This window comes from Sitophilus oryzae, unplaced genomic scaffold (assembly GCF_002938485.1).
Source record: "Sitophilus oryzae breed Bouriz unplaced genomic scaffold, Soryzae_2.0 scaffold_857_pilon_pilon, whole genome shotgun sequence".
Lineage (NCBI taxonomy): Eukaryota > Metazoa > Arthropoda > Insecta > Coleoptera > Curculionidae > Sitophilus > Sitophilus oryzae.
Genome location: NW_022147480.1, coordinates 128,850 through 145,927, shown reverse-complemented (window position 1 = coordinate 145,927; position 17,078 = coordinate 128,850). Strand labels below are relative to the sequence as shown.

At 30.0% G+C, this 17,078-nt stretch overlaps 1 protein-coding gene and 1 long non-coding RNA gene across 2 annotated transcripts in view; one reads left to right on the top strand and one right to left on the bottom strand.

The window, feature by feature from the left end:
* Positions 1-1,542: 1,542 nt before the first annotated feature.
* Positions 1,543-2,496, bottom strand: LOC115889916. Its single transcript, XR_004051524.1, has 3 exons — positions 2,387-2,496; positions 1,790-1,920; positions 1,543-1,626 (listed from the first exon to the last, which is right to left on the bottom strand). It is a non-coding gene; the product is annotated as an uncharacterized LOC115889916 (long non-coding RNA).
* A 6,377-nt stretch (positions 2,497-8,873) lies between these two features.
* The window catches only part of LOC115889915 (zinc metalloproteinase nas-13-like), a 66,286-nt gene continuing 58,081 nt past the window's right edge, over positions 8,874-17,078 (top strand). Inside the window, exon 1 of the mRNA XM_030910006.1 lies at positions 8,874-9,098. The gene's annotated coding sequence lies outside the window, so the exon portion shown is untranslated. The remainder of the gene's footprint in view (positions 9,099-17,078) is intronic.

The window sequence follows — 17,078 nt, the reverse complement described above, 5'->3', positions numbered from 1 at the left end:
ATAATTTATATCTACATATTTTACAAAAACACAATAATATTAGATATGTATTTACTAAAAATATATTTAATTAAAAAAACTTTTAGTATCATTTACCTCAAATTATTTAGGTGCTTTTCAATGATGAATTTTATCCTCATTCCACTCTTGAATGTTGAATTTCGTCAACCTAATGTCATCTTGAAGAGGGCGCTTGACTTGGAATACAGTTCTTCCAAAAAATCCTTGTTCCAAAGCAGTACAATATCCCAATCAAAAACTCAATTTTAGAAAGAATTAGAAACGGAATGAAAAGAACGTATTAGAAAATAACTTCAAAACCAAACAATTCCAGGAAGACACTAACAGAAATGAAATGAAAGACTTGAAAGTCTTAGAAGAATATGAGTAAAATTAACAATAATACACATAATAGAGGAGATTTAGAAATACAATCAATTAGAGAAGAAAATAATAAAGAGAAACACTGTTAGCTTTGTTTGATAGCATCATATCTCTTAAAGGAAAGTGAAACTTTGTGAAATGTGTCCTATGGTCAGGAAATGTGGGGATTGTGTGACTACCAGTATTTGCTAGTTCATTTAGCGTTATCCAGGGTGCACCACGAGGAGGCGAACTAGCTTTGCACCCCTCCAGAATGAAGACAATATGGAAGAAAAATAAAGCTAAGAAGAAAATACGGGAGACAAATAATGAAACAGAGATATGATGCATTGGGAAAAATTATTTAAAAAACTATTTACTTTATGAAAATAAATAAAAAAACTATATTCTATAAGTCATAGAAATGGCGAAATATATCTTAGAAGAGTCTCTGAAAAATGGCATAAAAAATGTATACAAATATATATAAAAAGTTAGAGAAATACAACCAATGGAAGAGTTTATAGGATTGATAAATGATGGCATCCCCATAATGAAGAAAATATGGGAGACAAATAGAGAAAGAGAAGATGAATTGAAAAAATGGCATGAAAATGAAGGATAAATTGGGTGAAAATGGCACAAAAATAAACAAATATATAAGTCAGTCGTTAGAAGAGCATAATATATAGAACTGATGAATGATATTCCAATAATAAAGAAAACATGGCAGACAAAAATAGAGCGAGGTAGGCCAAAAGCAAGAAGTATTAGATGATAATACAAAATAAAGAAGTATGTGGTCAATAGGAAAATTGACAAAAAGTAATGCTTAGCTTCCTCTAAAGAATATCTAGTCAAAATTTGACTCAAACATATAAGGAAAAATCCTCCAGAGCATATAAGTTCGCCCCCCTTCATCAGATTTAACCCTTGGGCGACGATTAAGCCTCAAAAACAACATGAACAAGAAGTTTTAAGTAGATCGTATTCTACCAAAATGAAAGAGAAATGACCAAAAGCCAAAAATTAACTCATTTGAAATGTTTTCTTATTTAATTAAATTTAAAAAGGATGAACTCCACTGATGAAAACCAGTAAAATATGTATGTTTATCCAAAATATGTATGTTTATCCAAAAGAAATAAAACCTAAAAAAATATACTTATATATTAAGTCCTGATACATTGTTGGTAATATTCATGAAAAGGATAAATGTACTGCCCTGGAACTGTATACATCTATTAATTTGTTGTAAAAAATCTGTAAAAAAAGAAATAAATAACATTACATTTCATTAACTCTGCCATAATTGTGTTTATTTTTTTCTGTTTCATATTAAGATTAAAGATATAAAAAAGTTCTCTCTCAATAAAACATTTAATAAATTTATTAAAATTATTTTGATATAATAAATTAAACTTACTTTTAATCATATAATGTAAAACCAATTTTATAAACCAGAGTGATGGCTAGACGTCAGGATTAATATATAAGGGATGCTCCAGGTCTTTTTTTTGGGAGGTCTTTATGTGCTGGTGTGTATTAATAACGCTCCTAAAAAGAAAATTATAATTAAAGCATTATATAAAACAATGCAGAATTGTGTATACTATTAAACATCTATTTAAACATATTTTATTTTATCTGAATAGAGCCAGTATTATATAATTATCGAGAATAGTGGCCCTCTTTAGGTATATTTAACACTGTCTCGTTCTAAACGACGTAAAAAATACTTTTTTGTCTGTAGGAATGAACACAAAAAACCATCTTTATACTCTACCCAAAAAAATTGCACAAAAAATACCAAATATCTCGAAATATGGAGCATTATTCTAAGTAACTTTATATTTAATGTACACTAGAAACATCAAGGAATGTATCTGTATTTCCATACACTCGATTTTGCAAAAGAAAATTATGAAAATAGGAAAAATATATACGCTTTTAATGATGATGTAATTGAAATACTTGAAAGTGAAAAAATCTATGGAAAACAGGCAAAATAATCGGTACTTACGTTTTCAGGACATTAAAAAGACCTTAAGAAACAGAATACACTCAAATAATGTACAGAAAAATTACTTTTTCTATCAAAAAATTAGAAAAATTGGAAGAGGGACATAACGACATCTTGCTAAAACAACGGAATATCTAACACTGTCGACGTTGTCAGATTGAATACTTGCAAAACAAAAAAATTATAATTTTTTGCTGCATAAATAATGATGTGTCTAAAAGAAAATGTTATGTTATTATACTGAAACAAAACTTGTATCAAATTTTTAGTAGATTTATCATGATTCTGTAACGGTTCAGTTAATTTTAGACTTGCAGAAATAATGATTTAGATTAGTTTACAGGATTTCGTTAATTCATTGGCAACCTTGGAAACATTTTAGTTCAAAATTTTCTCACTTTTTCCACAATGGCGCCACCTGCATTCTTCTTCTTTTTCGAATTTCAGGTCTTAAAAGACTGTAACCACAGAATAAAAGTATTGTTCTTCTTCTTTTCTATATTTATGGCTCGAATCATGAGCAACCACAGGTTTGACATAGGTTTCTTCTTCTTTCCATTTTAAATGGCTTAAATTATATAGATCATTCAGCCAGTATCCAGAAGTAAGAAGAGAATACAAATTACAATCTATGGTTAATTTTTAGACAAAGACAACAACAAACATAAACAAGTACAGCAATAGTTGGCGGTAAATATGAAATACTACTGGGGGATAGTTAATCTTTAGGATACAGTCTATAATACTGATTCTTGAGCGTTCAGAGAATACAATACTGCAAATTTATATAGAATATAGAACTTTATTAAAATATAATCAACTTCTTTGTCCACAGGATCCTGCAAGAAGTTGGCGGATGATCTGAAAAAAAGAATGATCCAGCTTTATTTTTATAATATTAATACAAATAATAAAAGGTTTTTGAAACATATGTAAATCTTTTAAACAAACTGGCCTAAATTTTCCAGGTCTCTATTGTAAATAGTTTGAGGAAAAATAAGCGGGAACCTAAATATAGCGGCCGTTATTATAGTTCTGCAGATTTAAACTAATATTCGCGTTCAGAACCGTTCCAATAAATCTATAGTTTATTTATAAACCCAGATTCAAACAGTGTTTCATAAGCAATTCCAGCGAAGCTATTTTACTTTATTGCAACGGATTTAAGTTGATATCTCTGGTTGATATATGATCAATTTATAGAGACCGTAACGATGTATCGATTTATTGAAATATCGATACATTATCGGAACCAAATTTATCGATATAAAACATTAACTCTCCATAAGCAAACTACCTAATTGGCAAGGTCATTGGTACGAATTTATGGTGGGTTCATACAGCCAAATAAAATAAAATAAGAATAAAATAAAATAAAATAAGAAAGTTGGTTATATGGGATACCGTACATGCGTTCATACAGCCAAATAAAATAACAAATAAAATAAGAAGTCTTTATCTTTTAACTTCTTGTTTTATTTTATGTGAAAACGGCTTTGCGCACGCTTAATTCTAACCTACAAATATTTTCAGTTTGGATTTAATTTATTTTATAATTTCACATAAGTAAAATGTATAATATAGTAGGCAACGAATAAATAAATATACTATAAATAGTAAAATTACTATAAACAATCGTAAAAGTTAACTTTTATCCAGCCTCATCGTACTGCGCATGAGCAAATATATATTTCTTATTTTATTTTATTTGACTGTATGAACGCACACAAATAAGAATTCCTTATTTCTTATTTTATTTTATTCTTATTTTATTTTATTTGGCTGTATGAACCCACCATTAGAGAGGTGTGATCATTTTATAGGAATGGTAATGCTGTATCGATTTTTTTAAATATCGATATGCTTGAATCAAAATTATCGATAGGCTATATTTATAATCAGCCTAAATCTCTTTTTTTGTCCAGTGTATCGATAGAATACATTAGAGCAAATACAAATTTTATTTTCGCCCGAAAGGCGTATTTACAAAAAATTGCACTCGATTGACAGCAAGCACCAATTTATAAAAATGTCATTTAATACAACAGTAACCTGGCAACAAAGTTCATACCAGCAGCGTTAATACAAATATACCGGAAGATTAATAAATGCAACATCTATGTCGTTCTAAATGGGACAAAATATACTATAAATTCAGTAAGAAATAAATTTATCTATGTACCAAGGAAATTATAAAGTGTTAATAAGCTCGGGCAATTATTGTCCCTCGGGCCATAGGCCCGCGGGACTGAAACTTTGCCCTTGCCCTTGGTGATTGATACTCTTATAAAATTCCCTTGGTACATTAATAACTGTTAATTATATAGTACCATTTAATACATAATGCATAATAATGTTTTAAAAATACAATAAAATAAAACAATGGGATATATAGTCCCATTGAAATTTATTGAAATACAAACTGTAACTTTTGAGGAAATTATAACTAATTTCTATTTTTAATTTATGCAGTCATGTGGCCATGCAATAATTGTGAGCGAATTTTTTAAATAAACAAATCAATAAATCACATATGTACTTATATTCTAGGAAGCAAAGAAATGATGTTAAATTTAACAGTAAAAAAACACGTACGTATTAATTGCAGGTTTAACTAGATTAGGTATATGCACAGACTAACCTGTTTGTCGTATATGCAATTCGTTTATCAGCAAATGCGTTTTTAGAGATGGCGTTGATTGCAGGTGATCTAATATCAGTTCTGTATCTGTAAGAAAGAAAATATATATGAAAATAGATTAATTATTACTCGTATATTCTGGCGTTGAAAAAGACATATACAAAATATCCCAAATAAACTACTCAATACAATTATCGCATATTTTCTAAAAAATATATTAATTTGAAAAATAAGACACTTTGAATTCCCTGACTTACAATTTTAAATAGTTTGGATACTGTCCTAAGGAAAATTCGATACAATAAGTCTATGCATTGACCTGTAATTTTTAGTCGCGCGGCAACAACACATACTTATGGAGCCGATCTGCCAACTATTTGATTACATGTGAGCGCCGCTCCATAGGTTATCCTATTACTAGCCGTATTTACTAGCTCCTATTACTAGCTCCTTATTGGTTACGAATATGCAACTAAATAGTCGGCCAATTAAAAATTGCCTGCCAGCGTATAGCCTAAGGCTACGCAATGCAATCAATTATTGGGCCGATCGGCTCCATAAAAATGTATTATTTTCACTTTTGCAACTAAATAGTCGGCCGACTAAAAATTACACGTCAGTGCGTACTCTAAGTATCCTAATAAAACTCACAAGAGAAAGGCAGATAAATGCATACTTCATTTAGAAATATGTAATAAGTACTTTTATTCAAATATGGCGATAATAATTGTTTTGAGATTGAAAACTGTAAAAACATTACAAAATAAAAAAACTGGTCAAGTGCAAGTCGGACTTTCATTATCGTACAATTCATTATCTATACAACATTAGACACTGTATTATTATAAACTTTTTTTCCGATTTAGCTGAAATTTTAAATGCGCGTATAAGTAATTTAAAAAAATGAAGACACACATTACTAAAAATTGTATTAATCAATAATAAATATGTAAAAAGTAAAAATAAATATGTAAAAATTAAAAAAAAAAACGATTAAAAAAATGTCGCCTTGACTATAGGATTCGAACCTGCCTTACTACGGCTCCAACGTCATAGCAGCGTAAAGTCCTAACGCTCCTACCTAACGCTTTAACCACGCGGCCACCGAGGACTTGAAAGATTCTATGTAAAATTCTTACTTAAAAGATCAAAAAAAAGTTGATAAATTAATTAGAAAAACTAGTTGATAAATTAATTAGAAAACGTAGGTATAGGTTAATGTTTTCTGAAAATTCGACTTTTCAAGTGGAGAAAGATACGTCTAAATATTTTTCGATACCGTTTGATAGAGAGTTATCCCGTGGTCTAAAAGGAATTTTTAAGAATGTCAATTATAAACTTGTGTATAGTGCTAATAATAAATTACAACAATTATTAGGTAATCCAAAGGATAAAACACCTCCACTGGAAAGGTCGGGTATTTATGAAATTTCTTGTAAAGATTGTAATCAGAAATATGTTGGGCAAACTAGAAGATCAATATTAACTAGATTTAAAGAACATTTAGCTCAAATAAGATATGGTAGACCGGATAAATCTTGCGTTGCCGAACATATTGTTGATAAAGAACATTGTATAGATCTTAATAATTTAAAATTAATTAAACAAGTCTCAAATTACAGGCAATTAGATGCATATGAAAGCATCAGAATTAATAAATGTAAAGATAGTATGAACAGAGACAACGGTCCAATTCCTTCAAGTTTTTTGTTCCTACTACTCTAGTGGCGGAAATCTAACTGTTACGCTCAGTGGGCTCTGACTCGCTTGGCTAGATTTTGCCACGCCCACTCGGTGCCCACTGAGCCAGTATATAAACGCTCAACTTGTAGATTGTACTTTAGTTTATAATCATCTGCTGATAATGCTAACATGGTTAGCGAAACGCGCGTCCAGTGTAAAAGTAAAAGTGTTTTGGTGTATTGTGGTGATTTAGTGTTTTTATTTTGCTGTGTAACACCAAAGGTTCCAACCTCAACTGTAATACTTAAAAGATAATGTTTAGTGAAAGTGCTTTTTATTTATAAACATTTATTTAAGCGGCAACATAGATACAGTATCTGTAAAAATTTCAACTGTCTAGCATAAGATAGACCTTTATTGTGACAGACGGACGGACGGACAGCGAAGTCTGAGTAACAGAGTTCCCGTTTTTAACCCTTTGGGTACGGAACTCTAAAAAGACACTCTAATCAGAGTCAGAGAGGCCTATGTTATAGTTTATAGTAGGTAATAGAGTGGATAATTGCGTTGGGTAAATCATCCTCAATCTTGTCATATGGTTCTTCTTTCTCTTTCGTTATAAGCTTTTTTCGTTTTCCTGTTATTACCGATTCTGAACCGTTCTAGAACTCTGCAGCGCATGCGCAAATGAAATAATGTCTTCATATTTCCTTCTGCGCATACGCATCACAGTTCTAGGACAGTTCAGAATCGGCAATAACAGGAAAACGAAAAAAGCTATAATTCAGTCAAGTCTATTACTTCAAAATCGATATCTTCTTCTTCTATTTCTTTCTCAGCAGCCTCTACCATTCTCGGATGTTCATCTCAATTTAGTAAATTATAATTATGGGTAAAATATAAGTAAGTTTTTCGTTTTTTTACGGTAAGTTTGTTTCTTCTTGGACGATGGACAAATCCATAAGTACAAAAGGTTGTGTTGTCTTTCGGTTCCGGCTGTTTTTTTCACGACGGTGAGCTGTTTGTACGGTGAGCTGTGTAGGGTATTCGCAGCATCCGTCTATAACACCACATTTTAAAAGCATCGATTTTACGTTTCATTGCCAACTTCAATGTCCAGGTCTCTGAGGCATAAGTGGCAATGGGGAAAATTAGGGCTCTTAGTAGTCTGAGTTTGTTGCTAATTGAAATGGCTGAATCTTTCCAAATTTTATTGAGTTTGGTCATAGAATTATGTGATATACACAGTCTTCTGTTGATTTCAGCATCACACCCTCCTTTGTTTGATATCAAACACACATCTACTGCCCTAATATTAGGAAAATATATTTTTTCAAATATTTTTAGCTTCTTTTATAGAGCTGTATGTCCTTCTATGGTGCTTAATGTTTATTTACTGCTATTTACGTATAAAATTAATCTGTTTCAAAGTTACCCTTTGTGTCCAAAGTTACCCTACACAGACGGGGTTATTTTAGGACAACTTTAAAGTGCAATAATTAAAGTTTTTCTACTTTTTCTCTGACTTGTCTTATGAGTTGCAGAAGTATATATTTATATTTATATCTGTTTGTATACCCCAACGATGAATAAAGATTTATTTATAAATTTATTTATTTATAATATATATATTTCCTTCGGCCACACACACGCTTTACCCAACCCCTGAGAACGACCCGAAAGTACAGCGTAATAGACTTTTAAGTAAAAAAACATAGTTTTGAGAAAAAAGAACAGCGTAATAGACTCTATAAAACATAGAGGGCTTTCTGTGTTTGGTGAAAGAACATCAGCAATATCTGGGCTATCATTAACTGCTAGGCTTTTTAATGAGTGTTTAGAGTCCAAAAAGCTTGGACAAAAAACAAAGCGCAATCTTGTTTTCACCAAAAAAAAGCAATGTTTCCAATGTTACCGATCTTGCGGTAATATTACGTAATATTACCAATATTACCGCGGTATGAAACGGTATAAAAGTTAAAAAGGTATGAAACAAACTGCACTTCTGCTACTCCCACCACACTCAAAAATCGCAACCCATTCAGCATTCGCGCGTCTTATCGCAGTAATTCCCCCCTCCACAGCATCCTCCTCCATTCATCCCCACCACCGTTAGAAAAAAGCGAAAAGCGACGATTTTCAGAAAAGTCGCACCCACACAAGCAACATCATGAGCGATTTCCGCCAGTAGCGCGCAGGAAGTCGCGTCAATCGGTCGGCAGGAGTAAAAACTTAAGAAAATGCAGGAGCGAATGTCGGGTTAGGGGTTTATAGCGCGGGAACGTTTGAACTACCGCTTCTGAGGACCAATGTGATTTTTTTCGAGAAAAGTGTGAAAATGATCGGGAAAAAAATGTTTTTTTCTGGAAAATTTGTAGTGGTGACTTGGTGAGTAATTATTATTTTTGTTGGTACATTATTACAGATAAGGATTGATAATTTTGTATTTTGCTCCTGTTAATTTATATCTATCTACAAATTACAATTTATTTACCGTATTTGGTACAAATTATCCAATTAGGTGTTGTCGATTCCTATGACTGATCTGTAAATTTTAATAATAGTCGTAGTATTAATTAGTGTGTTATTTGGTGTTATTGTTATTATCAATAATCGGTGAAAAGACTGACGAAACAGATACTTTTAAAAAATCTGTATTATACTTATACAGGGTTGTTCCTCACATACGACACGGAGTATTATAGCTAAACGGTTAGATTTTTACAAATTGTAAGTTTTGTCTCCGTTGAAACACTATTAGAGCTACAATTTAAAAATATTTTTACAACATACAGAGTGTCCCAAAAAAGTAAAGAATATTAGTTGTGTTTTTTTTTAAATGGAACACCCTGTATATTATTCTATTTTTAGATTCTACAATTGAAATAAAGGTAAATTTGATTAAGGTTCACTTAAACCTTACCCATTTTTAAAATATTTTCAATTTTATAAATAATTGCAGTAAAAATTTTAAGGATTCATTTTTCCAAGGGTATCAAAGTTTTTAATACTAAATATTTACTGAAGTTTATTTATTGATCAGATATTGTGTTGCAATAATACAAATTATAGTACCTTATACAGAGTGTCCAAAATTTCTATTAAATTATTACTAGTTTTAAACGGCAATAACTTGTATAATTTAAATGGAACACCCTGTATATTTTACGTGAATCAGATGCACCATGTAATTGTCTATCAGAATGTATTATACCATTTTGTACCCATCTCTTCAAGTTTTCGTAGAAAATGTATTTTCTAATAATTTAGATGAGCTTTTTTTATTAAAGTAATAATAATTAATAATTGTTAAAGTAAATTAATTTATTGCATATAAACTACTTAAAACAATTATCGCATATTTTCTAAAAAAATATTAATTTCAAAAACAAGACACCTTGAATTCTCTGCATTCTCTTCTTCATGCAATTCTTAGTCGGCTGACTGTTTAGTGGCAGTTGTTTTAGTGGCTGACTAAATAGAGACGCGAAAATATTAAATCGAAAGCAGTAAGTATTTTTAAAATATTTAAATACTTTATACTGAAACGCATAGTTTTCCCGCGCTCGTAGCCACGGCTGAATATTTTTTGTGTTTAGAGGATGTTTGGCCATTGCAATCTGTCTGACTGATTAAATACAACTTTATAATAGCTGTCTTAATAACATGTAAAAATCAGACATGTAAAAATAAGTAAAGTTCGTTTATTTCTTTTAGTTATCTTTCTCACCTGAAACACGCCGGTATTCAAAGCACATGAGAGCACTGCTAAGAGCCTAATGTTTCATCCTTTTGAAAATAAGTTATGTCTGATCGCTCTGGGATCTTACTCTATTAAGTTGGTTTCCACTCGGGAAGCAGAACGGTTCTGATCCAGTTAGTAGAGTGCTCCTTTTCTAGCTAGACATTTTGCCTTTTATTTATGTCCGACTGGAAATAACAATTATAAAAAGCTTAAATTATGTATTTCCCAAATTAAACAACCAAGAAACATAACAAAAACAATCTACTAAATATATGTTTCTTCACACCCCACACTTTAGCTAATGGCCATAAAAATAGAAAAGACGGAAAAAAGTAAGTGAACTTTAAATATAGGAAATTTATTACAATTTAAATGAAAATAAACTTGGCTAGGAAAGAGATTTAAGATTGGGCCGGATTACAAAAAACGTCTAAACATTCGAAACGAATGTGGGTGCCTATCCTTGTGCATTTTTTTGGTTCAAAAATAAATGAAAAATATAAAAAAATAATCAGGATAAAGTATAAAAATAAATAAACATCGAAATTAAGAAAAAGAAACAAATTTTATTACTTAATTATAATATTTTTTTAAACGCCACAAAAGTATTAATTTTTGAGACGTGATTGACAATACAGGGTGTCCCCGAAATAAGTGCAAGTATTTTAACTGGTAGTATAGTTCAACCCCAGAAACACGCTTTTTTTCAATGAAAAAAAAAATTTGAAAATTCAAAATTTTTTGAAAATTTTTTTGTATTTTTTTAGTTTTTAGTTAAAAAACATAATTTTTTGATAATATGGCAACATAGGTATTAGATTAAATTTACAAGAAAGAAAATCCAGAAAAGATCCAGTGGTTGGTTCTCAAAATTTTAGCAAAAAATATTTTTTTTTGGAAATTTTCAAAGTAAAATAACTCCGTTATTTTGGACTTACTATTTGAAAAACGATAAAGAGAAAATATGTTTCTTTTATCGAGATCTACCACCCCTTAAAATATTTGCACTTATTTCTGGGACACCCTGTATAAAAAAGTATTAATTTTTGCGACGTGATTGACAATATAAAAATATCATTTTAACGCCTAGGCACAAAAGTCTGAAAATTTATTATTAAACTGACATAAAATGTCAAATTCAACGAGCGTAACCATAGTTTTTCGATTAATTATATACAAGGTATTACTTTTAAATCTTTTTATATTATTTGGAGCGCTTGAAATTGTTTAAAAAATTATTTGTGGCGTTTGAAAAAAAATAGCATGTTCTATTCGGAGTAAAAATGACTTTTTGTACCTCGGCTGTATGTCAAACGTACAGCTTCGCCACGAAAAGTGTCATTTTTACTCCTAATAAAACAATATACTATATTTTATAATACAATATGATTGAAAAAAAGCGGCGTCAGCGATCGCTAGGAAATGAAGATCCCTATCATTTTATACGTAAAATTATATGGGGAATGTCATCGATCGTCATTTCCTCATCAACTGGACGCCGTTTTTTTTCGATCATACGGTATATTTAGACATTTAGATATTTAAATCCCCGTTTAGGCTACTCTACTAATAGTAATCGTTAGCTAAAACAAAACCACAGATAAGAAAGTTATCTGTGATGGAACTAATAAAGTTGAAGAATTTCTTGTCAATAAATAAATGCCATATTCATTATACCACAATTGTTAACAGCATAAACAAACAATATCTTAAAATAGCAAATGATGTGTAACTATTGAAAAATTCAATTAGCCCAATAATCTGATGTATTTCTGTCTATAGCATTACCACAGATAACATAGAATAAGTTATCTGGAATATAAACATATAACAAAAAAAATGTGAAATAGGTTTTTGATCAAAGAACAATTTAGATTTCTTTCTTTTAGATACCGTATGATCGAAAAAAAACGACGTCCACTTGGCTTACTACTACAAAATGAGAGTGATCTTTATTTCCAACACATATATGACGCCGTTTTTTTTTTCATCGTATGGTATTTTTAAACTCTCTTTCTAAGATTCACAGTAATCTCACTGTAATTCATTTTCTGACACAATGTCTTTCCAGATTTAAATACTTTGTATAAAATAAGCAACAATAATACCATAAAATAATCTCAGAAAAGCGTGAATATTCAATTTGTTTGTTAAAAATTATGGTAAAGAATTTTAATCAATATATGGTAGGTATATGATTATTTTTATATAGGGAATTTTTAGTTATTATTGAAATTTAATACTATTAATGATTATCAGGGGTTTTATCAGAATGAATCCAAGAAAAACGTAGTGTAGGGATTTTTTTGGATTTTCTCTGTACACCAATAAGGAAAACCCACACATTGAATAATTTTATTATTGCTTAATGTTTTAAAATGTGTCGTTTGTATTCAGCAATGCATGTAACGATTCTTCTTTACTTTTACAATTGTTCAGGCAAGCTACAGCTTAATTATTATTTAAAATACAGGGTGTTCCATTAAATAACGACACTAAATCATAAAAATGAAAATATCTCGGAACTTTTGTCTGCGGGGTAGGTAGCCTTAATAGTATTTTGAAGAGACATGAATTCTCTATTTAATATCGAAATATATACTGGATGTTCCATTTAAAATAAAAGCATAACTTGGCTTTAAAAGTGACCAGTGTTGACTATTAATTTTATCTCACCCTGTATAAATTTTCGGGTCAAGTTTTAACTTGATTTAAAGCAAAATAATTATTTTAACTACACATTAAATTATACCGGGTGAATTCCAAATTGGGTAGCTTTTAATAAAAAAAATTTAAAAATTAATCCTTTATTTTTAGAAAATGTTAAATATGTCACAAATCGTACATTTCAGTCATATGTTTCTCTAATAAAATACACCTTTATTTTTTTCCTAGTATCACAAAATTAATTAATATATAGAGTGTTCCATTACAAAAAAACACAACTATGATGTGTACCATTTTTGGAACACTCTATAGAACTCTATGTAATTTTAAAAATGCTTTTAACCTACATAAGCGCAAAATATAATTTCAGTAGGAACTGTCGTTCTTATAGCACCACCCTGTATAACAAGATATCATTTTTAAGCTGCGAGATGCAAAAATTTGAAGAGAAAATGTTTTGTCTCAAGAGAAATAAGTAAAAATAGAGGAGTTCCGAAGTTTACATCTTGCAATGTTGCCACACGTCATAGACAAATCACTTCTGCGATTTTATCATATTTATGTTGATGTCTATGATTCCTTTTGAAATATATTATTATATAGTTGGTGTTAAGTATTTTCTCTACGTTTTATTAGTTTGTCTCATAACTAAATGACATATTATCTGTCAATAAATTATGTTAATTTGCAATTATTTACTAATATTAAGTGTAAAAAAAATTTCGATGAAACATGGCAATTTTCCAAAATGATTGCCATGAATCGGTTGAAAGAATTCATATGTTATGTCAGATTATTTTATAACATTAATAAAACATGACGAAGCAAGCAAAATAGTCGTAAATTTTTCTCATAAATTCGAAAACAGATTTTTACCGTCATCTAAAGGAAATAAAATCGCATCAAAAATATAGAATGTAAAAAAATGCCATGTCTCGCAATATAAAAAGTTGTGAGATATGAGATATCATGTAAAACCAAGAAAATTGTTAGTATCAATACTTAGACAATCATCAACAATAATAGACAAGTCATTATAATGATTACAGAAACAAAGATGTCTAATATTGATACTAACAAATAACAATTAAAGTTTAAAGAGAAAGTCTCAATAAAATAAACTGACTTGGTTTTAGATGACATTTTGCAACTTTTTGTAGTTTCTGCGTTGCCAGACTTGGCATTGTTATACATTGTTATTTTTGATGAGATATTCTTTTTTTAAATTAGATAGAATGATCAAAGGCTCCTTAATGTTTATTTATTTGACATATTACCTATCAATAAATTATAACAATTTGCAATTTTCCTACCTAAACTATTATTAAATTTTAAAGAAACCTGTGGAAAAGCGTGGCATTTGTCCAAGGTAAATAACAATAAATTTGAGTTAAGAAAACATATAATTTTCTTATATCCAGACATATTTCATAATAAAAACTATAAAATATATCAAAAAACAAACAAATTTTTCACAAATTCATAGTACTTTGTCAGTATAATTTAAGAAAAAAAAGATAACAAGCTTTTGATACTGCATTCTGTTAAATTTATGGGTTTTACAGGATTCATACAACTCTATAACATTCCCCGGATTTTCTGTCACTATGTTATAATCAGAATCATACATTTTCTACACATAACAGAAAAAATATTTCAAGGTAATTTAGTAGCATCGAACACAACAGTGGCGTCTCCTAGGTTTTTTTTTTCGCTAAATTTTATTATTTGTGTTATTTAAGTTTTGTTTAGTAAATTTTGAAATTTTGATGTTAAATATAAGTTTTCTAAAATCTTTGGTTTGTCAGATTATTGTCTTACTTTTTTTAACTGCAAGACAAGTTGTTATCCTAGATCATAATATACCGGGTGTTGCATCGTCGAGCGGGACATAGGAAATCCCCTGTAAATTTTAATGGGGTCAATTATTCGCTTCCCTAATTATTTTAGAGAATAATTCTATTTAGGTTTATTGAAGAGCACTAAAACCCACATTCAAAAGAATAACTTTAGATATTTTTGATTAGCCCGTTTACGAGTTATCGCCGATTTCTTTTATAAATACAAATTAATATGAATTAAAGTAAAATAAAGTAATCAATTACAAGGTTAATTATAGTATTATTACAATATTCAATAACTTATTAATTTAGGTACTATTAAATTGTTAGAACTTTAGGATTTAAGATGTTCAAATATTCCTCCATCGACTGCTGGGCAATAACCCAGGCGATCATAAAATTATCTTCTTACATTCTCTAGTTCGTAAACTGAAATTCTGTTGCATTCGGCAGAAATAGCATTTTTTAACGATAGGTCCTCGACGAGGATAGATAGAGTAGAAGCACCGCGTGTGCAACAAAAAAGATAAATGGAAGTCGTTGATATGTTTGCGACAGTTTCCATAATGATTTACTTATTCACGTAAGTATAGGTATATGATCTAGGGTTATTTTAGTAATTTTTCATCAGTTTTAACTCTCTGCGTTCCGCTACTGTAGTGCAATATTTAATTCTTCTTTAAAAAAACAGAATTCTTGTTCCCAGAAACTGTATTCATTTCTATGTGTTGCCCGACCAGCAAATCTCTTCTTGAAATAGTTTTATTTTATCATTTGTGGTTCGAGGAACAGCGTAAACTTGTGGTTTACACAGAAGCGATATTTTCTAATTTGAATATAATCGTCAGCAACTTTTTACACGATGGATGACCCTGGTCGATGCATTCCTATTAATAAATTATTATTTAAGTGATTTTGTAGTAAAAGTAGTCCTGTTACGATTATTTTGTCCTCTGTGTGCGTTTTTTCTAATAAATATTTAAAACTGGCTAAGTATTTTTACACAAATGAAGAAGGTAATTAAAGATAAAGGATTATACTATATCCATATTGTAGCACATTTTTAGACTTCTTTATTTCTAAGATTTCGATGGTTAAATACCAACAAAATATTCCTTATGTTTGGACTAAATTTTCTCGAAAACAAAGACATAATTTAAAATTTCGTTACAATACGGAAATAGACTGAAGTTTTGTGATTATTTCGAACGTTTGGAATTGTTTAAAAACGTCTGTTCAACTCCTGTAAAACAATTTAGTCAAGTCTGTATAGCTACAAAAAAGCATATTAATGACACTGGATGAGAAATTTTTGACTCTCTTTTTTTTTTAAACTAAAAAGAATTAACCCTCAATTGGCGTGGTGCACATTTGATTCAAGAGATTTTTGTTTTTTGTCATTTCTTCTTTGACATATACCACATCTTTCGTTTCTGGTATTAATTATTCAGTTTTCTCTCTTCTATAAGTAAGAGATTCAGACACAGAGTTATGGTTACTCTTCGGAGAAAAATCAATGTCTCGATGATCTCCATATCACTTAATTAAGTTCACCAAACCACTCAATTAACGCTTCCTCAAAATTAGCGTCCCCGTGACGCACACTTTTTGGACTACCCACCATCCTAATAATGAAACGTTCTTGGCGTGGTGGCCACACAGACCCCAATGAAACTTTACCCCCCGCCAGTAGTGACAATACTTGATAAAAACCAGTTGCATATGGGTACCCTAACTTAAAGGTAAATGTTAAACGTAAAAAATTTACAGAAGTTTAAACATTCTTTGGGGTCCGCTAGACCCCACCACACCAGTTGAGGGTCAAAAATAAATCTATCAATTTAAAATAAATATAATTTCACGTATATAGGAAATACAGTTTGTAAAATTGCCAATCTAAATTTATCTTATCGAGCTAATTAGATTGGTGATTAATATATATTATATATTTCCAATTTCGTTTTTGCGTGCAAAGTATCAAATTATACACTTAGTAGTACGATTGCAATTGATGCTAATTAACTGGCTTGTTATGAAAATTGCTTTTTTAAACCAGTACTAACCAGTCGAGCAACATTTTTTCTATATTTTCAACCAAGTATAATATTTGTTTTC